The sequence below is a fragment of the Amia ocellicauda genome, chromosome 3 (assembly GCF_036373705.1).
Source record: "Amia ocellicauda isolate fAmiCal2 chromosome 3, fAmiCal2.hap1, whole genome shotgun sequence".
Taxonomy (NCBI): Eukaryota; Metazoa; Chordata; class Actinopteri; order Amiiformes; family Amiidae; genus Amia; species Amia ocellicauda.
This window is the reverse complement of record NC_089852.1, coordinates 50,433,987-50,461,477: the sequence shown is the minus strand read 5'-3', so window position 1 is coordinate 50,461,477 and position 27,491 is coordinate 50,433,987.

Here is a 27,491-nt window from a genome sequence, read left to right as displayed (position 1 = left end):
TCTGCCCGGTGTTCGGCTCTACCGACCCGGGCATTTACTGTTATTATTATTGTTTGTTTTGTAGTTAAGGATTGTTTACGTTTAGTTAGTGCTCGGACAGAGCTAGGTTTTGTTTTGCTTTTTGACACTGTGCCTGCCATTAAGGGAAGCAATAAAACAACAGCAAGCCTGTTTTGTACCCTTTGCCTGTCTCCCTACTGTGTGTTTCAAGACCAGACCCTGCCTACATGCAGCCCTTTCTTGTGACGGGCCCCCCAACCCGTTACAATATGTGTGTGTATATATATGTATATATACCGATCAGCCATAACATTATGACCACCTGCCTAATATTGTGTAGGTCCCCCTTTTTCCCCCAAAACAGCCCTGACCCGTCGTGGCATGGACTCCACTAGACCTCTGAAGATGTGCTGTGGTATCTGGCACCAAGACAATTGCAGCAGATCCTTTAAGTCCTGTATGTTGCAAGGTGGGGCCTCCATGGATCGGACTTGTTTGGCCAGCACATCCCACAGATGCTCGATGTTATTCACTTCACCTGTCAGTGGTCATAATGTAATGGCTGATCGGTGTATATACATGATTTAGGTGTAGTGTCTGCTTATTTCTCACTGTTTCAGTACTTTAACTAGGGTTCTGATTTCCATGTTTTATTTGATATAAAGAGATGTATAGAGATGGTAATTGCAGTATTTGGGTTAAAACTGAAACACACAGAATCAGTGGAATGCTTGGGGAATGGTCTACTTCATATGCCAAAGAAGAATATGGACATTGTACCTTTTTGTTTATTTGGAAAATGCATTTAAGACAAGAGCTTTATTTTTGTATTTTTGCACTTTGTATTGCACTTATGTTGTAAGTTGTCGTGGATAAGGGCGTCTGCCAAGAAATAAAAATAATAATAATAATAGATGCACCCCACTTAATCGTTTCCTTTTAAGATGGTGGTGATTTTCTCTTTTCTGTGTACCCTACCTGCAGTTATATCTGCAAATCCTCAGAAAATAATAATAATTTTAAAGATATTGGAAAATAGCTACCAATATGTTTTTTCTAGATAAGAATTTCTGTGTGTTAATAGGTATCTGTAACCTAATGTTGTAGTGTTCTTTCCTTCATGGATGTTGTGCATGTCAATTTATTTCTGAAAAAAAGGTTTCTATCCAAATATTTCAAAATGTTTATAACATATCTTATTTCACCCACTACTTTATTTTTTTATTTGTATTATTAACCCTAATTTGGAAGAAAATGTCCTTAACTGAAATGTTTAACAGCTCTGTACTTTCACCTGTTCAGTGTGTCCCTTTTTGGATTACCTGAACTTTAACTGGGCCAAACGAATGTCGGAAATGTATTTTATTTTCAGGTTGGCATGTCTTCTGCTTTTGCAGGTAATTACCATCTAAAAGGAATGGTCCACTAATTGGGTTTCCATTAGTTTCACAATTGAGCTTCTAAAACTCTGGGAACATGTACAGTGGGGGAAAAAAGTATTTGATCCCCTGCTGATTTTGTAAGTTTGCCCACTGACAAAGAAATGATCAGTCTATAATTTTAATGGTAGGTGTATTTTAACAGTGAGAGACAGAATAACAACAAAAAAATCCAGAAAAACGTATTTCAAAAAAGTTATGAATTGATTTGCATGTTAATGAGGGAAATAAGTATTTGACCCCTTCGACCCCTTGTTGGCAATCACAGAGGTCAGACGTTTCTTGTAGTTGGCCACCAGGTTTGCACACATCTCAGGAGGGATTTTGTCCCACTCCTCTTTGCAGATCCTCTCCAAGTCATTAAGGTTTCGAAGCTGACGTTTGGCAACTCGAACCTTCAGCTCCCTCCACAGATTTTCTATGGGATTAAGGTCTGGAGACTGGCTAGGCCACTCCAGGACCTTAATGTGCTTCTTCTTGAGCCACTCCTTTGTTGCCTTGGCTGTGTGTTTTGGGTCATTGTCATGCTGGAATACCCATCCACGACCCATTTTCAATGCCCTGGCTGAGGGAAGGAGGTTCTCACCCAAGATTTGACGGTACATGGCCCCGTCCATCGTCCCTTTGATGCGGTGCAGTTGTCCTGTCCCCTTAGCAGAAAAACACCCCCAAAGCATAATGTTTCCACCTCCATGTTTGACGGTGGGGATGGTGTTCTTGGGGTCATTCCTCCTCCTCCAAACACGGCGAGTTGAGTTGATGCCAAAGAGCTCGATTTTGGTCTCATCTGACCACAACACTTTCATCCAGTTCTCCTCTGAATCATTCAGATGTTCATTGGCAAACTTCAGACGGGCCTGTACATGTGCTTTCTTGAGCAATGGGACCTTGCGGGCGCTGCAGGATTTCAGTCCTTCATGGTGTAGTGTGTTACCAATTGTTTTCTTGGTGACTATGGTCCCAGCTGATCATTAACAAGATCCTCCCGTGTAGTTCTGGGCTGATTCCACACCGTTCTCATGATCATTGAAACTCCACGAGGTGAGATCTTGCATGGAGCCCCAGACCAAGGGAGACTGACAGTTATTTTGTGTTTCTTCCATTTGCGAATAATCGCACCAACTGTTGTCACCTTCTCACCAAGCTGCTTGGCGATGGTCTTGTAGCCCATTCCAGCCTTGTGTAGGTCTACAATCTTGTCCCTGACATTCTTGGACAGCTCTTTGGTCTTGGCCATGGTGGAGAGTTTGGAACCTGATTGATTGCTTCTGTGGACAGGTGTCTTTTATACAGGTAACAAGCTGAGATTAGGAGCACTCCCTTTAAGAGAGTGCTCCTAATCTCAGCTCGTTACCTGTATAAAAGAGAACTGGGAGCCAGAAATCTTGCTGATTGATAGGGGATCAAATACTTATTTCCCTCATTAACATGCAAATCAATGTATAACTTTTTTGAAATGCATTTTTCTGGATTTTTTTTGCTGTTATTCTGTCTCTCACTGTTAAAATACACCTACCATTAAAATTATAGACTGATCATTTTTTTGTCAGTGGGCAAACGTACAAAATCAGCAGGGGATCAAATACTTTTTTCCCTCACGCTCCACCTTTTTCAGTTCAGGGTAGCTGCTGCTCCTGACTAAGATCTCCGGAACATATGCTTCAGGTGAGCCGCACTGGAAGGGAGCCTCAGGTGAGTCATCCTTTCTGCGGGCACAGCCATGCTCTCTTCAAACACAATGGATAAGTTATTGTCTCTCTCCCTCTAGCAGATGCTGCAGGCAACAGCCCACACAGACTCCAACACTTCTGTTGTAACAAAAAAGGAAGGTGAAAAAGACAGAGAAAGAACAATCCTTTCACATGTTATCAATGAATGTCAATAAGACAGTGTTTGGTATTTTGCCGTGTCGAGAGTCCCTCTCAGGTTATAAAAACCAAGTACAAAATATGTCAGTTTCGTGTTTAGGAACAAGACTTGCAAATAATTATTCCACGCACTGAGCATACACTGAGCACCTTTAGCAGTTAAAGACATGAATCTTCTGCATTTATCACTCCATGCTTTATCCTAGATGTAGGTCACTCCCTGGTCATTAATAAAAAGGAAACTCTTTATAATACAGTACCATTAGAGGTACAGTACAGTAGAGTACAGTAGAGGTTTGGTCTCTTGCTTTCCTCAAATTACATGGAATGTTTGATTCCAAGCATGGAGATTTGCTCTATGTGGAAACATGTATATGCTTTTTCAATGTTTTTACATGTTTATGTAATTACATGTAAGAGGGAAGTGCTGATCATCACATGTTACACTGTAACAAGGGATGAATTTAAGGTCATCAGTAACATCACAAAGGTTTGCAATGTTTTACATGAATATATAAAGTTAACTAACCCACACTACATGTAACTTAGCCATTCTACTTGTTGGTAAGTGTAAGTAAGCTTGTGTTGTAATTACATTATCAGTACTAGTATTGAATCTTTAACTATACATAAAATACATGGCCAATTCACCTGTGTTACTGTGTAATTACAGTGTAAGTAAACTGTAGTAATGGTACTGTATTATAAAGTGTTTCCGATACAAATAACTGCAACAAAAAATATATTCCTCCATTACACATTTGCTGTTGTTCTGATATTCATGAACAATTTACATATATATTTTTTATTTTTATATTCTGAAATACCACTCTGTCAACCTTTATGATCAGTGTGAAAATAGACTAGAACTATAAGAGGCAATATCGTCTGATGGTGTATACTTCCTTTTCTTCTTCCCTGTCAAAATTGACAGAATGTCTAAATGGTCTACAAGCTGTATTTTGTGCTGTTTGTTTGCTTAATTTTACTTTTAATAATGATTTATTTCAGGCACAATTCACAGCGATTAAATACACACTCTGGCACCAAACAGTACCAATCCCTCTAATTTGTCATGCCATACAGGAAATCAGTTCAGCAAGAAAACATTTAGCCAAGTGGGAAAATTGTGAGTAATGTAAAGGTATGATAGCATGACAATGTTACTCCTCCCCCAACTATAAACACCAGTTTTGAATATAGATTGCAGTTTAATGTAAGAACAAAAAAACATAAGAAAGTTTACAAACGAGAGGAGGCCATTCGACCCATCATGCTCATTTGGTGTCCATTAATAACAAAGTGATCCAAGGATCCTATCCAGTCTATTTTTAAATGTTACCAAATTTTCAGCCTCAACCACATCACTGGGGAGTTTGTTTCAGATTGTGACGCCTCTCTGTGTGAAGAAGTGTTTCCTGCTTTCTGTCTTGAATGCCTTGAAGCCCAATTTCCATTTGTGTCCATGGGTCCGTTTGTCCCTGCAGATCTGTAAAAGCTCATCTGGTTTGATGTGGTCGATGCATTTCATGATTTTGAAGACTTGAATCAAGTCCCCACATAGTCTCCTCTGTTCCAGGGTGAAAAGGTTCAGTTTCCTCAGTCTCTCAGTAGGACATTCCCTTCAGACCTGGAATAAGTCTGTTTGCTCTCCTCTGAACTGCCTCTAGAGCAGAGTTATCTTTCTTGAAGTGTGGAGCCCAGAACTGTACACAGTATTCCAGATGAGGTCTAACTAGTGCATTGTACAGTCCTAATATTACTTCCCTTGTTTTAAATTCTACACTTTTGACAATATACCCTATAATTCTGTTTGCCTTTTTTATTGCTACCCCACATTGTTTGGATGGAGAAAGTGAGGAGTCCACATAGACTCCTAGGTCTTTCTCATGCGATACTTCATCTAGTTCTATTCCTCCCATAGTGTAATTATAGTGGACATTTTTGTTACCTGCACGTAATACCTTGCACTTGTCCAAATTGAATTTCATCTGCCAGGTGTCGGCCCACAACTGAATATCCCTTTGAATAACCTGTGCTGCCTAGACTGCATCTGCTGAGCCACCTATTTTAGTATCATCTGCAAATGTGACAAGTTTGCTAACTATCCCAGAGTCCAGATCATTAATATAGATTAGAAAAAGCAAAGACCCTAATACTGATCCCTGTGGAACACTAACAACCTCACTCCAGTTAGAAGCAACTCCTCTTATCAACATCCTCTGTTTCCTATACATCAACCAGTTGAATGTACTCAATTATGGCTAATTTGCTCTGTGAAAGAGGTATCTGCCAGGCTCATGTCGCAGGGAGTAAAATAAATAAATAAATAATAATACATGAAAATTAAAATGTCAGAAAGAATTCAGTACTGCTGAATATATTACATCTCCACTAAACATGAAAACTGACCTACCTGAATAATACAAAAATGTCTATTGCAGGATTTGGTATTTCAGCTCTATTTTGAGATATGCTACAGCATTACTTTTTTCATGTGGCATTTCAAATATTGGCAGTGAAAGGTGATCAAAGGTTTTTCCTACTATACTGTATTAATTATAATGCAGTGCAATCTAATAGCTAATGCCTGAGATGGAGAAAAATGTGTACTAGTTCAGTTTTGAAAGTGTACAGGGCATTGTATGGGCTGGATGAAACAAAAAGTATTTTTATTGACAGATTTTAATCACAGATATGCTATTGATCCATCCAACATTGATAGTTATACAATGCATTCATTTTTTATTTATCTGTATTGAGGAGTCTACACCTTGCACCTGCTTGCTAAATCAATTTTTAGTTACACTTCAACAACCATATGAATAAATCCAGAGGCTTCTTTAGTTGAGTGAAAAATACAGTGGAAATCGTAATGTGTGTTTCTCTCTTTAAATCCAGATGCTTAGTCAGGGTTTTCATTTTTCTGATATTTATGTATTTATTTATTGAAAAAGAAAAACATCCTTACCTGCACTACAATTTACTAACTTTAAAATGAGTTTCCTCATCTGAAGTGCACAGGACAATCTCTTTTTATTTGGATGATATCAATATTTACACTTACAGCTCATATCAAATACAATAAAGCATTTCAATATTGCCTCCTGGCTAATGTATGGGATTAGTTTGGAGTGCATGTTGTGAGCAAAGGATCACAAAACTGTTTTTATGTTCTGTTATTTACAGATTTCATTTTACTTTTCAGTTAGCCTGTAGTGAGCAATCTATATTTTCACAGCACACACATCGAAACACCGTAGCTTTGCATGACCTTGAGACTACACCAACATCACTACGCAACCCATTAGTGTGTACAATCATAGTACTAATGGAAGTCACGTGTTTAATTATTTGTTTCTGTTGAGATGCCATGTTATGTCAAATTTAAATACAATAAATGACATATCAGTTCTGCATAAATATTCAAATGTATATGAATATGTATATATATTTCTTTGAATGGAATATGTAAAATGTTGTTGTATAGTTCTGTCCGTCTGTCTCTCTCCCCCTGCACACCGACTTTTCTTGTCCCACGTGTAAAACACGTGGAACCACTCTTCCCTCCCCCTGCATAGCACTTTTCTCTTTGTCTGGTTCCACGTGCAAAACACATCGAACCACTCTCTCCCCCACAGTCCTTTGCGCATCCCAGAATGCTTTGCGGAGGAAACGGTGATGTCACCCCTGGTGATTGGTAACCCTACACTCCAAAGGAGGAAGAGGAAGTAGAGAATCGAGGGCTGAGGCAATCCACATGCACATCCGGGACACTGCCCTCTGCTGATTGGACATTATTCACCTTTTGTTTAGAACTGTATAAAAATGCATAGCCTCTCTGTAAGAAAGCTGTTTGAACACGAGTTCACTCTGGTTTTCTTCCGGGCCGGCCTGATTAAAAGACTTCTTTACCATTTGCAACACAACTCCTGCGCTGCCGTTTTTTGTCCATTTAAGAGGGTTTCTTCAGATACTGTCATTCCATGCCATGTGGAAGACCTCTAGTTTTGTAGGACTCCATTTACATTCATATCTACGGCATTCTGTTTTAAGTGAGCATGTTAGCTCATTAAACCATATAGAGTGTTTTGTTTAATTAATCTTGTCCTTAATGGAGCTACTGTATCCAAAGCAGTGCTTAGCGCATTGTTCAAGTTATTTAATAATTCGTCTACAGATTCTGTTTTGATAAAGCTAGCGGCAGGCAACAGGGTAGTGAATGTATTAATAGCAGTAGGATTTAGGCAATGAGATTTTATGTTCCTGTGCTGTGTGTCTGTTGCTACTTCAAGCAGCTCAAATGTAATAAATCAGTGGTCAGGGTGATATTATTAGGTTGTGGTAATTATTAGATCTAGTGTGTGATTGTGACGATGTGTGGGTACTGACACATCGATGCTGGGATGCTGAGTAAAACCGGAGTAAGACTCCAATAGGAACAGGAAACTAGCAATAATGGAGTCCTCTTTAATGTCAATATGTATGTTAAAGTCCCCCCAACTAATGAGTTTATCATGGTGTATGGCTAAGTTAAATAAGTGATCGCTAAATTCAGTAATACAAATGGAGTGGGGGCCAGGTGGCCTATAAACAGCTTTAAAGAAGAGGAGGATTAAATCCTAAATTCTACCCATTGAATTTCAAAAGATGTGAAGCTGTCTAATGGCTTAGTAGGTCCGTGCGGTGATGGTGGCTAGGCCCCAGCCACAGCCTGTTGTACCAGGTTTCAGTCAAGGTCAGTACATCAATGAGCATGTCGCTTATGGTTTCATTTATTAGTGCTGCTTTGCTAGGTAGCGAGCGGATGCAAGACTGCAAGCTTATACATGGGAGAAGTAGTGTGAGCAGGTAATTTCTGTTGTGTAGTTTTAACTTTTGCTAACTATGTACTTTATTGGATGCCCCCAGGCAGGGATCTAGGATCGGGGTAATGCTGTGCTAGGAGTTACAGGCAGACTGCACTGTGCGACTGCTCTGAAGAGTCACATTTTTAAACAACTAGCAGATAACATTAGGGCTCCTCTCCAGTTGGGATGGAGCCCCTCTCTTCTGTATAAGCTAGGCCTTTCCCAAAAACAATCCCATTGTTCACAAAAGCAAAATTATTTGATGCACACCAGCTTGTCAACCAGCTGTTTAGAGAGGACAGCCTGCTAAAGGCTTCATTCCCTCTGTGTAATGTTGGTAGGGGGCCAGAGACAATTCAATTCTGACATCGTGTTTTGCATAGCGATGTAAAGTTTCTATTTTTAAATCTCTGATTGTCTGTGTCTTATATTGTTAGTGCCAGCGTGAATAAACAGAGTAGAAACTTTACTGCTGGTCAGTTTGTCTAATTTAGCCTCAATGTCAAAAACTCTCCCGGGATGCATTTTACTGCTACTGCTACAATCTTTATATTTCTAAATATGTAGCCTCCAATTATTAACACCTTCTCAACAGACACACTGCAGAGGGGTTCAAATCTGTTTGCAGTCCAAATGGGATACTGGTGCCATAGCCCTAGCTTTTGATTTCGTGCTTCTAGAGCCTCTTTATACCGAGACCCAGCGATCATGCTGTGACTGTGGAGCCACCGGAGTGGGCCTCTGAACCAGGAGAATTAGAGAACGAATCCAGGTTTGTACAGACAGAGTCTAGCCAATTTTCGGGCCTCTTTCATGTTTCTAAGAGTATCTACATGCTCCTCGAACACACTCCTTATAAAATATGCATTTTGTGCATGTAATATTATTATTATAGTGGGCAGATCTAACCATGGCAAACAGGCTACATGACAAACAGTACATGACCTTAGAAAAAGACATATTAGCAGTACTCTGCTTTTGTGTTTCGCTGTCGCTATGCTTCACTCGGGGGTAGATCCACAGTACAGTCACTCCTGTGTTATCGCTGTTGACGTTGTTCTTGCTTCACTTCTTGGAGGCACTGTACTTCTGGTCACGTCTGCTGTCTCACTCTCTCTCTGGTCTGGCTCTCTCTCTCTGTCTCTTTCTATGAAATACTGCTTGGCAGACCCTTAAAGCTAGGGTATGCAATCCTGAGAGGCTAGCAGTTAGCAAGCTTGTTTTGAAAGCATAGAGCCCGCCCTCGTTTCAGAGGCGTGTCCAAAGCCACGCCCTCTCTATCACACATGAACACACTCACACAGAGCAGAGTCTCAGCGACAGGAGGAGAGACGTGTTGGTGGAATCGATCGCAACGGTTTCAGTTTACCTCATGTCTCATTCACAGGTTAGACATTACAATAAAAATGAGCGTAAACAACTTATTTACGGTTATTATGTTTTTAAAAATAGTAGCTGCGGCTCGCCTTCCATTCTCGCGCTCGCTCTGCACAGCCTCAAGGTTCCTGCACTGATGACGTGTGATTGTCTGCACGAACAAGTTGTGCGGCAGTATGCAAATATAGATTGACAGACAGGAAGGACATCCTATCATTACATTCGGACCAAATGCAATGATTGGTCGATCCTTTTTTAGTCCTGTCCCTTCCACAGAAGATATACACTCACCTAAAGGATTATTAGGAACACCTGTTCAATTTCTCATTAATGCAATTATCTAACCAACCAATCACATGGCAGTTGCTTCAATGCATTTAGGGGTGTGGTCCTGGTCAAGACAATCTCCTGAACTCCAAACTGAATGTCTGAATGGGAAAGAAAGGTGATTTAAGCAATTTTGAGCGTGACATGGTTGTTGGTGCCAGACGGGCCGGTCTGAGTATTTCACAATCTGCTCAGTTACTGGGATTTTCACGCACAACCATTTCTAGGGTTTACAAAAAATGGTGTGAAAAGGGAAAAACATCCAGTATGCGGCAGTCCTGTGGGCGAAAATGCCTTGTTGATGCTAGAGGTCAGAGGAGAATGGGTCGACTGATTCAAGCTGATAGAAGAGCAACTTTGACTGAAATAACCACTCGTTACAACCGAGGTATGCAGCAAAGCATTTGTGAAGCCACAACACGTACAACCTTGAGGCGGATGGGCTACAACAGCAGAAGACCCCACCGGGTACCACTCATCTCCACTACAAATAGGAAAAAGAGGCTACAATTTGCACAAGCTCACCAAAATTGGACAGTTGAAGACTGTAAAAATGTTGCCTGGTCTGATGAGTCTCGATTTCTGTTGAGACATTCAGATGGTAGAGTCAGAATTTGGCGTAAACAGAATGAGAACATGGATCCATCATGCCTTGTTACCACTGTGCAGGCTGGTGGTGGTGGTGTAATGGTGTGGGGGATGTTTTCTTGGCACACTTTAGGCCCCTTAGTGCCAATTGGGCATCGTTTAAATGCCACGGCCTACCTGAGCATTGTTTCTGACCATGTCCATCCCTTTATGACCACCATGTACCCATCCTCTGATGGCTACTTCCGGCAGGATAATGCACCATGTCACAAAGGTCGAATCATTTCAAATTGGTTTCTTGAACATGACAATGAGTTCACTGTACTAAACTGGCCCCCACAGTCACCAGATCTCAACCCAATAGAGCATCTTTGGGATGTGGTGGAACGGGAGCGTCGTGCCCTGGATGTGCATCCCACAAATCTCCATCAACTGCAAAATGCTATCCTATCAATATGGGCCAACATTTCTAAAGAATGCTTTCAGCACCTTGTTGAATCAATGCCACGTAGAATTAAGGCAGTTCTGAAGGCGAAAGGGGGTCAAACACAGTATTAGTATGGTGTTCCTAATAATCCTTTAGGTGAGTGTATTTTAACAGTGAGAAACAGAATAACAACAACAAAATCCAGAAAAAAAAGTTATAAATTGATTTGCATGTTCATGAGGGAAATAAGTATTTGATCCTCTATCAATCAACAATATTTCTGGCTCCCAGGTGTCTTTTATACAGGTAATGAGCTGAGATTAGGAGCACTCTCTTAAAGGGAGTGCTCCTAATCTCAGCTCGTTACCTGTATAAAAGACACCTGTCCACAGAAGGAATCAAACAATCAGATTCCGAACTCTCCACCATGGCCAAGATCAAAGAGCTGTCCAAGGATGTCAGGGACAAGATTGTAGACCTACACAAGGCTGGAATGGGCTACAAGACCATCGCCAAGCAGCTTGGTGAGAAGGTGACAACAGTTGGTGCGATTATTCACAAATGAAAGAAACACAAAATAACTGTCAGTCTCCCTCGGTCTGGGTTTCCATGCAAGATCTCACCTCGTGGAGTTTCAATGATCATGAGAACAGTGAGGAATCAGCCAAGAACTACACGGGAGGATCTTGTTAATGATCTCAAGGCAGCTGGGCCCATAGTCACCAAGAAAACAATTGGTAACACACTACGCCATGAAGGACTGAAATCCTGCAGCACCCCCAAGGTCCCCCTGCTCAAGAAAGCACATGTACAGGCCCATCTGAAGTTTGCCAACATCTGAATGATTCAGAGAAGAACTGGGTGAAAGTATTGTGGTCAGATGAGACCAAAATCGAGCTCTTTGGCATCAACTCAACTCGCCGTGTTTGGAGGAGGAGGAATGACCCCAAGAACACCATCCCCACCGTCAAACATGGAGGTGGAAACATTATGCTTTGGGGGTGTTTTTCTGCTAAGGGGATGGGACAACTGCACCGCATCAAAGGGATGATGGACGGGGCCATGTAGTGTCAAATCTTGGGTGAGAACCTCCTTCACTCAGCCAGGGCATTGAAAATGGGTCGTGGATGGTATTCCAGCATGACAATGACCCAAAACACACAGCCAAGGCAACAAAGGAGTGGCTCAAGAAGAAGCACATTAAGGTCCTGGAGTGGCCTAGCCAGCCTCCAGACCTTAATCCCTTAGAAAATCTGTGGAGGGAGCTGAAGGTTCGAGTTTCCAAATGTCAACCTTGAAACCTTAATGACTTGGAGAGGATCTGCAAAGAGGAGTGGGACAAAATTCCTCCAGAGATGTGTGCAAACCTGGTGGCCAACTACAAGAAACATCTGACCTCTGTGATTGTCAACAAGGGTTTTGCCACAAAGTACTAAGTAGAAGGGATCAAATACTTATTTCCCTCATTAACATGCAAATCAATTTATAACTTTTTTGAAATGCATTTTTCTTGATTTTTTTGTTGTTATTCTGTCTCTCACTGTTAAAATACACCTACCATTAAAATTATAGACTGATCATTTCTTTGTCAGTGGGCAAACTTACAAAATCAGCAGGGGATCAAATACTTTTTCCCCCCACTGTATATATACACTCACCTAAAGGATTATTAGGAACACCATACTAATACTGTGTTTGACCCCCTTTCGCCTTCAGAACTGCCTTAATTCTACGTGGCATTGATTCAACAAGGTGCTGAAAGCATTCTTTAGAAATGTTGGCCCATATTGATAGGATAGCATCTTGCAGTTGATGGAGATTTGTGGGATGCACATCCAGGGCACGAAGCTCCCGTTCCACCACATCCCAAAGATGCTCTATTGGGTTGAGATCTGGTGACTGTGGGGGCCAGTTTAGTACAGTGAACTCATTGTCATGTTCAAGAAACCAATTTGAAATGATTCGACCTTTGTGACATGGTGCATTATCCTGCTGGAAGTAGCCATCAGAGGATGGGTACATGGTGGTCATAAAGGGATGGACATGGTCAGAAACAATGCTCAGGTAGGCCGTGCCATTTAAACGATGCCCAACTAAGGGGCCTAAAGTGTGCCAAGAAAACATCCCCCACACCATTACACCACCACCACCAGCCTGCACAGTGGTAACAAGGCATGATGGATCCATGTTCTCATTCTGTTTACGCCAAATTCTGACTCTACCATCTGAATGTCTCAACAGAAATCGAGACTCATCAGACCAGGCAACATGTTTCCAGTCTTCAACTGTCCAATTTTGGTGAGCTTGTGCAAATTGTAGCCTCTTTTTCCTATTTGTAGTGGAGATTGAATCAGTCGGCCCATTCTCCTCTGACCTCTAGCATCAACAAGGCATTTTCGCCCACAGGACTGCCGCTTACTGGATGTTTTTCCCTTTTCACAACATTCTTTGTAAACCCTAGAAATGGTTGTGCGTGAAAATCCCAGTAACTGAGCAGATTGTGAAATATTCAGACCGGCCCGTCTGGCACCAACAACCATGCCACGCTCAAAATTGCTTAAATCACCTTTCTTTCCCATTCAGACATTCAGTTTGGAGTTCAGGAGATTGTCTTGACCAGGACCACACCCCTAAATGCATTGAAGCAACTGCCATGTGATTGGTTGGTTAGATAATTGCATTAATGAGAAATTGAACAGGTGTTCCTAATAATCCTTTAGGTGAGTGTATATCTACCATTAAAATTATAGACTGATCATTTCTTTGTCAGTGGGCAAACGTACAAATACGTATACATATAGACCACTTAAATTATTGATTGCTATCAGGATGTGAAGAGACTTTCAACCAGTATAACAAAAAATGTTTCTGGAAAAGATTGCATACCCTACCTTTAAGTGTCACTGATGGTGATCAATTTTTTTTAATAGCCTTCATTTTCTATTTTTGTTTTGACAATATAATGTATAAATACTAATACTACACATTTGTGCCAAAAATGTGTTGTGCTTTAGTTGTGCATATACCTTCTTTGTCTCTTGTATGTAAATGTAAATGTATGTTGACATTTCCAACATACTCAAAGCTTCCCACTCAAATCATTTTGTTTACTGCCAGAAATAAGGACATGTTGACTTGGCATGTAACTTTTTTCTCCTATGAATGATTCATATGTACATACACAAGGTCAACACAAATGCATGTATGTTTTTATTATTGGTTTTAAATATGTCAGATGATTGACATGTTGTATCTGTCAATTTCAAACCTATATGTGCACATGTACACATATATATTACGTGGCTTCTTCTAGTTTATGTATGACATGCAAGTCTCCTTATATTAAACCAGAAAGAAAGCATTTGCTTTTTGTATCCATCTATGTACATCTATTTTTTCCTTTAAGAGATGGTAGTATAGCCTCTCTTCCCATCAACAGCTGGAGATTTACCCAATTCATAATTGCATGTCTCACCCTGTTCAGTGCCCTTTAAACTAGGTGATTTAAAATGGAGCCCCCCTGAACTTCTTTTTGACAACAATGATTGGAGGGGCTCCGGAGGGGGGGCGGCAGAATAAAGGTCTAATGAGTATCACTGATTGGCAAGGTGAAGCTCCAGCCACCTGCCTTATGAACTGAACAACAAGGCCCATGTCACGCCTGTTTCAAGACGGACAGCCATTGACATCAATAGGGCCATCTGTGCCTCATGCCCTTCCAAGCATTGACTTTGCACTAGGCCCTCTCTCAAGCTGTGCAAAAGCAAGACTGAAATACATTAAGGTTTTGCCCTCATATTGATCAAAGTTTTATTTTAAAGAAGCCTTGATGAAGATAGCCACTCACTAAAAAGATGAGTAATGCTTTTGCATAAGTAGTTGAACAATGGATATTCTACTAAGCCAGGGGTAACCAGGCTATTCCAGTTCTTCAGGGCTGAAGGTGTTCCTAGTTTTCATTCCACCTTAATTTCTTAATTGAAGTCATTATAAAAAATAGGAAGTCACCTGTTTATTCCTAAACAATAGACTGCATTACCATTATACCATGATTATTTCACATGATTATTGGTAATCTCCAATCTCTCTCTCTCTCTCTCTCTCTCTCTCTCTCTCTCTCTCTCGCTCTCTCTCTCTCTCTCTCTCTAGGGTAGCTAAAATTTGACAACAGAATAATAGGACCCTTGGTATTATTCCATTAGTTGGTATGTATCACTTAATTTGTTTAAATGTATTTTAAGTAACTACTTGCAAAAATATCTGAATTATTTCACTTACTACAGTCTTGCCAGTCTAGAAATGTTTTTATTTCTGATGTTAGTTCACACCTAGTCCTCTGTTCCTCCTTTTACCTTTTTTTGGCTATGCAGAACTGTACTTTGTGTTCTTTGAAAAAGTGTGAATTGGAGAATTCTCATCTTACCAGGCCGCCAAGTTTGTTTTTCTTTGTGTTTTTTGTTTTATTCCAAAATTATTATTTTCAGTCTTCTGTGTTTGTTTAACAATATCTCTCACCTTAAACGCAATTCATACTTCATGTGTATTTAGTGTATTTAGAGTACTCTTAAAGAGTAATTAAGACTGCATACAAAAAAATTACGTTTTTCCTTGCTGCGATGATTATATTTAATCATTATATAATGATACAAGTTACAAAACATCTTCAAAATGCCACAACACCCAAAGTATCAAATCGATTCTGCCTGTGTAGTCTGATAGAGCCACATACTTTGTCTTGAATGTACCGAGTGCAGGTTCTGACATTTACTGACACAGCCCCTGTAGCAGTGTAGTGTACCACAGCAGCTAGACATGTTCTCATGAAGTTGACAGTACGACTTTACTGGGTAACAATCAATGAGCATTCCATTAGTAAGTTCAGGGAATCATTTCAACAACACTGCCTTGTCCAGGTAATATTTATTTTGCAACATTTATATCATGCTTGCTATAAGTGTTTGCCAAACATATTTGGAAGATGTTTTCCAGTTAAAATGTCACATGCTATGGTAGTAACATCAGTGGTAATACTATTTTTTCTTTACCATTTTGAAACATTGACTGAAAATGCTTTCTACATCTGGGTAAAGCCTCTTACTATACTGAGAGATAGTCAGTATAACATTTTAAGCCACCATCTTGTCAGGATAACCTATATTTTTTCCTCTTACACATTTTAATATGGGGATTTTCTCAATCTTTATTTCTTTCATACTGCTGTACAATTCCTGACTATTAACCTAATGTGTCTACCTACCAGACCATAATAAGTAGATAATTTAGTAAATAAATTGGGTGTGGTTGACAGCAGGATAACATTGGTTAATCTTGAATAAAGGCACATATTTTACATGACTGTGTGTAAAATGTATATGTTCCTTCATTATATTACTTTGGTCTGTCGAAGTCATTACCTTAAGAAGGCAAACATTAAATTCAATCTATAGTTCAAACCATCATCCTGCAATGAATCGACAAATGTTGGAGATGACAATGACAGGTGATTTTAATTATTTTGTCTAAAACCACACTTTTTTCTTATATTCCCTTGTCTATTTGCTATTTACATAGATTTTGTATCCTAAGGATACCTTACCTTAGTGTGAATGTGTGTAGGGGGCTGTTTATGTGTTAGTTTACAGTGGTGAGTTAATTAAAAATGGTGAAAAATATTGATTGTTGATGTATGTAACACTGTTGAAACTTCTGTTTGGTGGAATCCTCACCACAGCATAATAACTAAATCAATGAAATATTTACCTTATTAAACATTCAGTCACCTGTGGTAGCTATCTGAAACAGTTCTTCAATTATAAAATAAATAATGCAGGTATTTCCAAACAAAGGGATTCTTAACACTGTTTTCTCTCATTACTGTCAGTGTACATTTGTGCTACAGAACAAGAAATCACCTGTGCGTAGACCAAGGTCCACCTAGATGAATGGATTTCCATGGAGACATATTTTTTGGCTTAGCTACCCAATCCAGTTTAAATCAACCTCAACCAAAACAAAACCCAAAGCCCAGGGTTTATACATTTTAAAAGCCTACATGCTTGCACACCATCTCCTAAACAATCTCGTATTGTAGTCTTGGTTGGAAGTTCAAGGTGTAAGTAATGGGCAATGTCAGCAAAGCCTGTGCTATATCCATATACAATGTATTATAAACCAGCTTCATTTGTTGATTCATCAAAATCTTAAAAATTGAAATGATTTTAAAAAGCAGGAATTACCTGGATTTATACTAGAACAGAAATACATACAATTTGATATACATTTCAGCCTCAATTCAATATGTCTATTAATAAATGTTTACTTGGTTCACTGAAATTGACTGGCACCATATACATAAATATTACAGGCCAAAATGTTTTTTTGTCCAAGGGGGCTTTTTCCTCCACAGCAGGAGCATTAGTAGTGGCAGTAAAATCCGAGGCCCGGCTGCCCGGCCTAAGCCTCGGTGTGTCTGAGATCTGACCCGCATGCGGGGCTCCTCCACCGGCTTGCGCCCGCACTACAGCATGCAACAGTGGCTGTAGGAGATCTCGCTCTGTCAGCTTGCTGGGATCGAACTCTGCTAAGCCTCCTCGTCCATGTGTGCAGGCCTCGGTTTTAGGCCCCGTTTCGGCTGATGGCCTACTACCCTTGGCCCCCCTCAGACCCCGGACCCCACGTCACCCTGTTTCCCCTGAATGGCAGGATGGACCAAATCTGTGCTTTGCTGGCCGTGCAAGCAGCACATGCAGTGCAACAGGTCCTCCCCCCCCCACATCATGATGCTCCACCACTAGCCCATACTGTGGGGAGTCTCTCTGTACTATCTCCAGATGGTGGCAGCAGATGGAGTCAAAGCTTGAGGTGGAGCTTGTGGAGATGGTGCTGGTTTCCACCACCTCTCCTCCTCCATTGAGTGAGGACATCCCTCCTGCTCCTGCAGTGATTCAGAGGGCTGTGGAGTGCCTCCAGCTCCCCTGGTCTTTTGATCCTGACCAGACCATCTCCAAGTTTGAGAGGGGTCAGCATTCACAGCGGCCCACACAGGCCCTCCCGCTGCTTCCTGACCTCCTCAATGAACTGAGGGCCACCTGGGACCATCCGGCAACAGCCCCCTCCCTAGCCAGGAGATGGGAGGCTTATGCCAGGACCTAGGGTGCAGCACAAGTGGTCCCTCGTGTGAAGGTCTTCCAACTGAGTGCTCGTGTGGGGGTGTCCCTTTGCCAGAGGCTGCTGGGCCTCCTAACGGCTGCATCGCAGACCCTCCCCCTTGGCGTCCTCCATTTGAAGCTGCTACAGTGGTGGTTCATGTCTATCCGGATGCATCAAACAAGGTTGGGCTTGGACCCTGAGCAGGAGCGTTTGATTGCCTGGGGTCTGTCAGACGCGGTAGTAGTCAGCGAGAGCTCCCTCTACGAGGTTGCAGTATTCCTACTGCTGGCGGATGTTTAGCACCTGGTGCCAAGACGGCGGTCAAAACCCAGTTAATTGCCCCATTGGGGTCATATTACAATGTTGGAGCTGTTGGACCAGGGTAAGGACCAGGGTAAGGTACCCGTCCACGCTCAAAGTGTATCTGGCGACCATCTTTGCATGTTATGTCTGGATTGATGGCGAGTCCCCTGGGTGTCATTTCCTGGCTGCGCAGTTTCTGAAGGGAGCTCGATGGCTACAGCCTCCTCCCACCCCTTCACTGCCTGCATGGTACCTTGATGTAGTGCTGGACACACTTTCCCAAGCCCAATTTGAGCCATTGAACTCAGTTGAGCTGAAGCTGAAGTGTCACTTAAGAATGCCTTTTTGCTGTCAAAAACATATGAGCGAGTTACACGCCCTGTCCATACACCCATCGTGTGTCCGTTTCGTGGGAGATGGCTCCATGCTACAGCCTGACCCTGCGTTCCTTCCGAAAGTGCTGTCTCCATTTCATGTCAACAGGCTTATTGAGTTGATGGCTTTTCATCCTCCTCCCTTCTCTTCAGAGCAGGAGAGTAGGCTTCACCCTCAGGTGCTATTTGGAACGCATTAGGTGCTCAGACCAACTGTTTGTGTCCTATGGAGCACGGACACAGGGCCAAGCACTTTCAAAGCAGTGCCTCGAGCATTGGATTGTGGACACTATTACCATGGCCTACGAGTCCACCGGGACCCCGGTGCCTGAACACCTGGTGGCCCACTTTTTCCACCCCCTTGGCAGACATCTGTGTGGCTTCAGCTTGGGCTTCGTCGTTTACATTTGTCCGGTTCTACAGGTCGGATGTGACGGAACCAGTCCCTTCCTTGAGGAACCCGGTGTTGGCTTCAGTCGAGCCCCAGTAGCCCACGTGCTCTGGCTCCTGATTTCCCTTCCCAGTCTGCGCCTGTTAGTGCATCCTGGATGGAGCTATTTGAACCGGACTATGCCTTCCAGTCGAGCACCCATGCAAACTGCTCCTGGACCTACTGACAGCCCTGTCGATGTGTTGCCGGGGTCTGTCAAGCAGCCTACAGGTACGTTACCTTACGAGGCTGCCCTGTATATAGTTTGTTCATTATTGCATTGTGTTGCAGTGGTGCATGCATCTGACCTGTACCCCGCTTTGTGTATATAATATGTGTAAACAGCAGGACTGTGGCTATGCTCTAGCTTGTTAGTGGATTGGAGCTCAGTGCCGCTGTTCCGAGCTGATGGTGCTCGAGCTGTTCCTTGGTCAGCAGGTCTGTGGCCGCTCTGGTTGTGTGCCATAGAGCAAGAGACCGCTGCTGCTGTCCTCAGTGGTAAGCACTTGAGCAGGCTCTCGTGTTCCGCTGCGTACATAGTTCATTTGTCAACACAGTAGAGCTAATGATGCCCTGCGTTAGCTGGACTAATCAGCAAACTTCAACTTCTTCTGTGTTCCGTGTGTGGGACATGAGTTGGTTCCTGCACCCCGTGGTGTATGTGGTTTGTTTGTACAACATTTTAAGTTGCCAGCACAGTGGAGCTCCAGCTCGCTGCCTCCTCCCTTGCAACGGTTTTGTCATATGGTAACCCCTCCCCCTTGGGCAGTGCTTCAGACTTGAAAGACAATGATAGGTTGTGAATGCAACCCTGGTTATCTGAAAAAGGAAGCACTTCCCAAGGGATGCACGGTCACACTGGAGTCCTAGCTCCCTGCAAAAGAGGACGAACCGGCACAGACATAACCTTTTATACAAACAGGAAGTGGAAGGGGGCTATTTGAGTGATTTGCACAGGGGCCAATGGCAGCTTTGATAGATTGATGTTTTCGGTCGGTGTGCAGACCAGGGTTGCATTTGCAACCTATCATTAGAATAAAGTTCATACTGCAGTGTAAATTACAAAACAACACAAAATTAGAACCAAATGTGCATTATTCAGTCTTAATATATAGTTGACATGTGGATCGATATACACTCACCTAAAGGATTATTAGGAACACCTGTTCAATTTCTCATGAATGCAATTATCTAACCAACCAATCACATGGCAGTTGCTTCAATGCATTTAGGGGTGTGGTCCTGGTCAAGACAATCTCCTGAACTCCAAACTGAATGTCTGAATGGGAAAGAAAGGTGATTTAAGCAAATTTGAGCGTGGCATGGTTGTTGGTGCCAGACGGGCCGGTCTGAGTATTTCACAATCTGCTCAGTTACTGGGATTTTCACGCACAACCATTTCTAGGGTTTACAAAGAATGGTGTGAAAAGGGAAAAACATCCAGTATGCGGCAGTCCTGTGGGCGAAAATGCCTTGTTGATGCTAGAGGTCAGAGGAGAATGGGCTGACTGATTCAAGCTGATAGAAGAGCAACTTTGACTGAAATAACCACTCGTTACAACCGAGGTATGCAGCAAAGCATTTGTGAAGCCACAACACGTACAACCTTGAGGCGGATGGGCTACAACAGCAGAAGACCCCACCGGGTACCACTCATCTCCACTACAAATAGGAAAAAGAGGCTACAATTTGCACAAGCTCACCAAAATTGGACAGTTGAAGACTGGAAAAATGTTGCCTGGTCTGATGAGTCTCGATTTCTGTTGAGACATTCAGATGGTAGAGTCAGAATTTGGCGTAAACAGAATGAGAACATGGATCCATCATGCCTTGTTACCACTGTGCAGGCTGGTGGTGGTGGTGTAATGGTGTGGGGGATGTTTTCTTGGCACACTTTAGGCCCCTTAGTGCCAATTGGGCATCGTTTAAATGCCACGGCCTACCTGAGCATTGTTTCTGACCATGTCCATCCCTTTATGACCACCATGTACCCATCCTCTGATGGCTACTTCCAGCAGGATAATGCACCATGTCACAAAGGTCGAATCATTTCAAATTGGTTTCTTGAACATGACAATGAGTTCACTGTACTAAACTGGCCCCCACAGTCACCAGATCTCAACCCAATAGAGCATCTTTGGGATGTGGTGGAACGGGAGCTTCGTGCCCTGGATGTGCATCCCACAAATCTCCATCAACTGCAAGATGCTATCCTATCAATATGGGCCAACATTTCTAAAGAATGCTTTCAGCACCTTGTTGAATCAATGCCACGTAGAATTAAGGCAGTTCTGAAGGCGAAAGGGGGTCAAACACAGTATTAGTATGGTGTTCCTAATAATCCTTTAGGTGAGTGTATATAGAGATTATGGACATCTTGAATCTTTTTAAACTACAACAAAGTTTAACCACAGTTTATTCCACACAACCACATATTCATTAAGAAAATAAACAGCAAATTGACCATTCGGTCAATGAATTACAAGTGAATTACAGCTGAGCTCATATAACTGGACTTTTTATTTTTAAAGAGTTGCTGGGCAGTTGTGTTTAGGGTTGACACCCATTCCATAAAATACGGAATCGTTCTGTAATCAAGAGCAAAATGTTGTGTTCCGTTTTGAATCAATACAGAATGCTAATTGTTCTGAATTTCCATACCTGCATGACAAAAGTAAAACCAACACAGTTGGGAACCACAATGAAACGATTTTTTCTTGGTAAACTTTTCCTGTGAGTAAGTCGTTGAATTGCAACCACGTGAGGTTAGCTCTCTACTCTGTGTCCTAAGTCTATACAGACATTTTGCATACTCTGTGACGAAACTGTCCAAGTTCGGCGTCTGCATGAATGCAGCCGGAACAGAAGTCACCAGGCGACGCAGCCACAGGCTACAAAGTCTGCACACTAGCGCAGATTCCCAAGAGGTACTGCGCTGGAGCAGCTGCAGCTACAAAACAATCCATGAGTGCTGTGTGACATAAACGTGTGCCTCTCCAGAGACAAAGTTCATTGCTTGTGTGAGCGCCCCCTAATCAGGTGAATTGCCTCAAGGGCAAGATCTTATGGATTTCATGGTACATATGACAAAGTATAACAGAAATATAATATTTCAAAGTTTGTCAGCTCATCAATACAAGAACATGCATGTTTCAGTGGTGTATATTATAACAATTTCCATGTGTTCCATGCATTTGTAAGTGCACACCTGGCAAGGAAATACATAATACATAAATGTGGGCAAATGTGTTTTACATGTGTATCTCTCAAAGCACACATTAAATGTATATTGGAAACCAGTGTAAATATGATATTATACACAAAAAAATAGTTGTAATGAATTTGATCAATATGTGAGTATTTAAGCCTTAAGTATCCCAACAATGAGCAGGAATAAAGATTTTGACTAATTGACTAAACATTACAATCATCTGTTCAACTGTCACACTTTTGACCTCATATTTACTTAAAATAAAGGTACATTTTGTCAGGATTGTGTTCTCAGAAGTCACCAGATATGGCCATTTAAAGGCTTTATCCCTAAAATGTTCTCATGGGGGCGCATGCCGCCGGACCCCCCTAGCTTGACTCCGTTTATGCTCCCCGTTCCTTTTTTTTGTTTCTCAAAGGTGGGAACCCTAGTTGTGTTACAGTTTCCTGCCTGTTTCAGTCATCATCCTGACAAAAACAGAGCATTCACAGGCCCAGGGGACATCTGAATAAAGGAGAGTATAAAGTGATTTGATAGCCCTGATGGTATGGAATCTTATTTAATGAGAGAGAGAGAGCGAGAGCGAGAGAGAAAGTGACATCCAAGAATCTTAAAAATATATAAAGTTTTGTTTTCCACGGAACAGCATGTAGCATATGCAGGGTTTGTAAATACAAGCAGATACATTAAAATAGTTTTATTACAAAAGTAATCCAACATATTATTGTTTTTCCAGTGTCATGTGCTGTACTGTAATACAGTGTAGTGGGTTAATAATGAGGTCCAAGCAAACTGCTGTGCAATCACAGCTTTTAGATCTACATTCCATGGTTTCTTTGATTGCTTTGCTGTTTTCTACATACAGCAGCTTGTTAGGTGTTTATCCTTTAAGAGGGACATTTCAGCTAAAGGATTTTCTTTTCCTGAAACCTGTAAAGCATTCCACTGCTACTATTTTTTTCTTTCTTTTTCATCCTGTCTTAAATGTGGTTTAGTTGAGGTGTTTTAATTAGTAGCCAATGACTTTCACCAGGATTCAGCCTCTGTTCTCATCCTTCATTCTTTTTCAACATCACAATTGACAGCACATGTTAATGATGTGGCATAGGCACCCACATGAGGTGAGAAGAGGTTACTATATCCCTTTCCCTCACCTCATTGCTTGCCCACTTTGCACTGATCAAACTGTTGAATTCAAAATGCCATTTACAGCAGCTTTGAATAGCATCCCAGATGGCGATTAACCATGGCGATTGTTTCCGTAGTTTACTATCATCATGATGGCATAATGTATGAATACCTCAGAGGATGGCTCTGTGTGTGATCCGTTGAATCAAATAGTCTTGAACTGACCTATTTTTGGGGCTGGTATTTAAATGCACACTGGAATACAGGTTTATCTATAATTGCCTTATACAGAGGTTTCTCTTTATGCCAGTGATATGCTGACTAGTTTGAAATGAATGCTTGAACTCACCAAAGAATATATTGTTTTGTTTCATGGTTACACCACTGCGGTTTATGTTTTTTTGCCACTAAAGCAATCTAAACTCAGATTTTCCTCTCATTCCCAAGTGAATCTAAATACATTTTGTACACCAAGTAGCCGACAAGTGGGGTTAAAGTGCAGACCGTTAACTTTCCACGGTGACAAATAATGAGTCTCGGGCAGAAGGAAAGGGAAAGAGTTTAAAGGATAAGCTGATTCCTGTTAGATGTTGGGTAGGAAACAAAGACCATTCGGATTTAACAGGTACTTCAGTATTCCATTTTATTTTCTTTCAACTACAGAACTATACAAGTGTGAAGCCCACAGTCTGAAGCATTAAAAACCCTTTATGCTCACTATTTGGGGATTATAACAAATGGATATGACATCCTGAATATTACTAATAGTGGGGATGTAGGCTAAGGAGCATAACTATCAGAGCTTTTTCCACAATAAATAACACAGTTAATAATAATAATACACAGCAGAGGAAAACAAATCATCATTTCAAAAGTCACTTTATGCAGTACAGGGTAATGGTGAGCTGGAGCCTGACCCAGTGTACACAGGGTGCAAAGAAGGGTACACACCCAGGATGGGTGGCAATTTCAGGGACTTGTAGTGGGTGGAAATGTCACACAACACCCCAGTGGCCAGTGCATAAGAGGAAAACAATACATTGGAAAAAAATGATTCAATAAATAACCCAAAAGACTCTTTAAAGAAACAGTTCTTCACAAAAACATCTGCCCCATGATTATTAGTATGACCTCATGCAGTTGTAGTTCAAACTTCCATGTAATGTTTGAACAGTTTCAGCGGAGCAGTGTAAACTAAATGTAAATGTTTTCAAAGGATAGAATGCTAGCTTGAGGAACGCATTATATACACAATTCAATTAATTTGGGATGGATTCTTGAGCTGGGCTCAAAATCCATTCATAATTTTCAAGCAGCATGATACAAGGAATTGCGTTGCACGTTGAAGGTAGCTGAGTACTTGGCTAAGTCTGAGGTGGCTTTGTATTCAGGAAGCTTGTGTAGAGCATGCAGAGTGTTGTTTCAAACTAGGCGACGTATTTTTAAGGAAAAATACTACGAGCGCTGGCTGGTTTACTTCCAACTGTGGGCTGTGGTCTGGGCCCTTGTGGTATGTTCCTAAAAATTCACTCAAGATCAACAAATCAAAGACAAATCACTTCCGTGACCAAATCAAAGAACATGGAATCGCATATGATAACACACAAAACGTTACACAAAATTACAAACACATTGACTACAATACCAGTGAGTTAGACGAAGGTGAGTCTCTCATTAGTATTGTTAGTCAGACATTAAATAACTAATGCAGGTTAGTCAAATAACTTCTCGTTATATATATCAGTCTAATTTACGTTTGGGGGTTTTCCACCGTAGTTACTTGAAGACAAAGTCTTTGAGGAAAGCAGGACCCTGTTCGTTTCCAAGGGTCAAGTTTCTTAAGACTCAATAGTTATTTAAATGACTGAACACTTTCGAATTGCAGTCGACTTAGTAAATTTTCCAGCTGTAAAACTCCACTGATCAGATGGGTAGAGGTGGGCATGTGCAGTTTCTAAAGTTCTTTACTTAATAAAGTTCTTTAAAAGAATTCTTCGTACAGCTCAATCTCCTTCTCCCAGTTTAACTCTTCTGTTGCCGGCAAAGACTTAGTTGGTTTCAGGTTTTGGTTCTGGCAACAGAGCTACAAGTTGAGCTGTGGCAACGGGTTACTGGTTCGGGTGAGAGAGAGAGTGAAAGATGCCGTGCGCTAGCTTTCATATGCCTGTCAGATCATAGACGATAGGTTCTTGAGTTTGCGAGATTGGATTTCGGTTTCAGCCCCCAGTGTCCTATTGGAGGGGGCTCGATTTATGACTGATGTCAATCCATGCCATCTTTTGGAAATGCCGGTTGGCCTGGGTTTGTAGCTCTGTTTCGGGATTTCGGCTCTCGCCTGCTTCAAAGGGTTTTTATTACCTCCAGGCCCTATTCCCCAGACATTTCACAGCAGGGATTCCAAGCCATTTGGCCCATTCTCGGTGCCATCCTCCCAAGACTGCCACTTTGATGTAGAACAGTCCATGTGCCGATGAGCTCAGGAAATCTGATAACTTTGGGGGAGAGGTCTTCTTTAGATCAACGCTCCAGCTAAGGGCTCTGAATGCTCTTATCAAAATACACCCCCCCTTAACGCTACAGCAGCTTGTTTAAATGCAGAGAGGAAACAGACAGAGTTGCTTAGAGGAGGCAAGTGGGGAGAGGGTCCAGGGCACACATTGTAGGTTTGTGACCTAGGAGGAGAGGAAAGCTCAGAGTCTGAGAGAGGTAAGAATGAAGAAAAGGAAGGTTGAGATTTGGGAGAGGAGGAGGGACTGTTGAGATCTTGAAGAAGGCAAAATCAGAAGAGAAAGGAAGAAGGAGATGAAGTGGTGGTCTGAGATGTCATGGGGTGTCACGGAGAGTGTCGAAGGGGCAGCCTCTAGAGAAGATGAGATCTAGCTGGTGGCCTGCCCTGTGAGTCGGGGGAGATGGGGAGAGAGAGAAGTCAAAGGAGTGAAGGAGAGGAAGAAATCTGGCAGAGTGGGAGGGGTTGGAGAGGTGGATGTTGAAGTCTCCCAGGAGGATGGTAGGTGAGGACAGTGACAGGAGGGAGAAGAGAAGAAAGTAGAGATCATCCAGGAAGGAGGTGAGTGGACCAGGAGGATGGTAGAGAACTAGAAGGAAGAGGTGAGATGGAGAGGTGAGTTCCACTGCGTGGAATTCAAAGCTGTTAGTCATGATAGAGGAGAGAAAGGGGGGACAGAGAAGAGGAGAGAAGGGGAAAACAGGAGCCCTGTTCCTCCCCCCCGCCCGGTAAGACAGGGGGAGTGGGACAGGACAAACAAAGAGAATAGGACAGCAGGGGTGGTTGAGTTCTCAGGGGAGATTCATGTCTCGGTGAGAGTGAGGAAATCCAGAGAGAGGTGGGAGGCAAAGGCGGAGATGAAGTCGGCCTTGTCAGAAGCTGAGTGGCAGTTCCACAGGCCTCCAGAGAGTGGAGTAGAGGGAAGGGAGGAGGAGCGGATAGCAGGGAGATGCAGTTAGATGGATTAGGGAGGCAATGGCATGCAGGTGCACGCCGAGTGGAAGGAGAGAACCGGACTGGAATCGGAGAGATCATCATGGCTGCCTGCTGTTGCTGTGCAGTGCCCTTTGGAGATGGGGCACTGAGGCTGCTGGCGCTGACTGCTGTCGCAGAGGTCCAGGGGGCTGATAAATACTCCACCTGTAGCTAATTAGGATGGTACACACCTGCGCTTCGTTGAATGACACAAGGCTACCATGATGGCACAATCCCTCGCACACAGGACTGCTAATAGTACAATTAATGGCTGCTTTAAATCTGAATACAGACAAAAACCATGCCAGACACACGCAGTTACACTGATCAATAGCTCACAATAATGCTAAAGGCTAATGAAAGCCTACAATGTAACCGCTTCTGATTTACAGAAATTGATATGATATGTGGTCAAAGTGTGTTAAGTCAGTTGCTAATTAACTAACAAACAGTCACTGCCGTTACTACAATACAGGTGCAAAATATATCTAACTCTTAGCTAAACAAGTAACCACATAAACAATTGATGTATCTCTTAG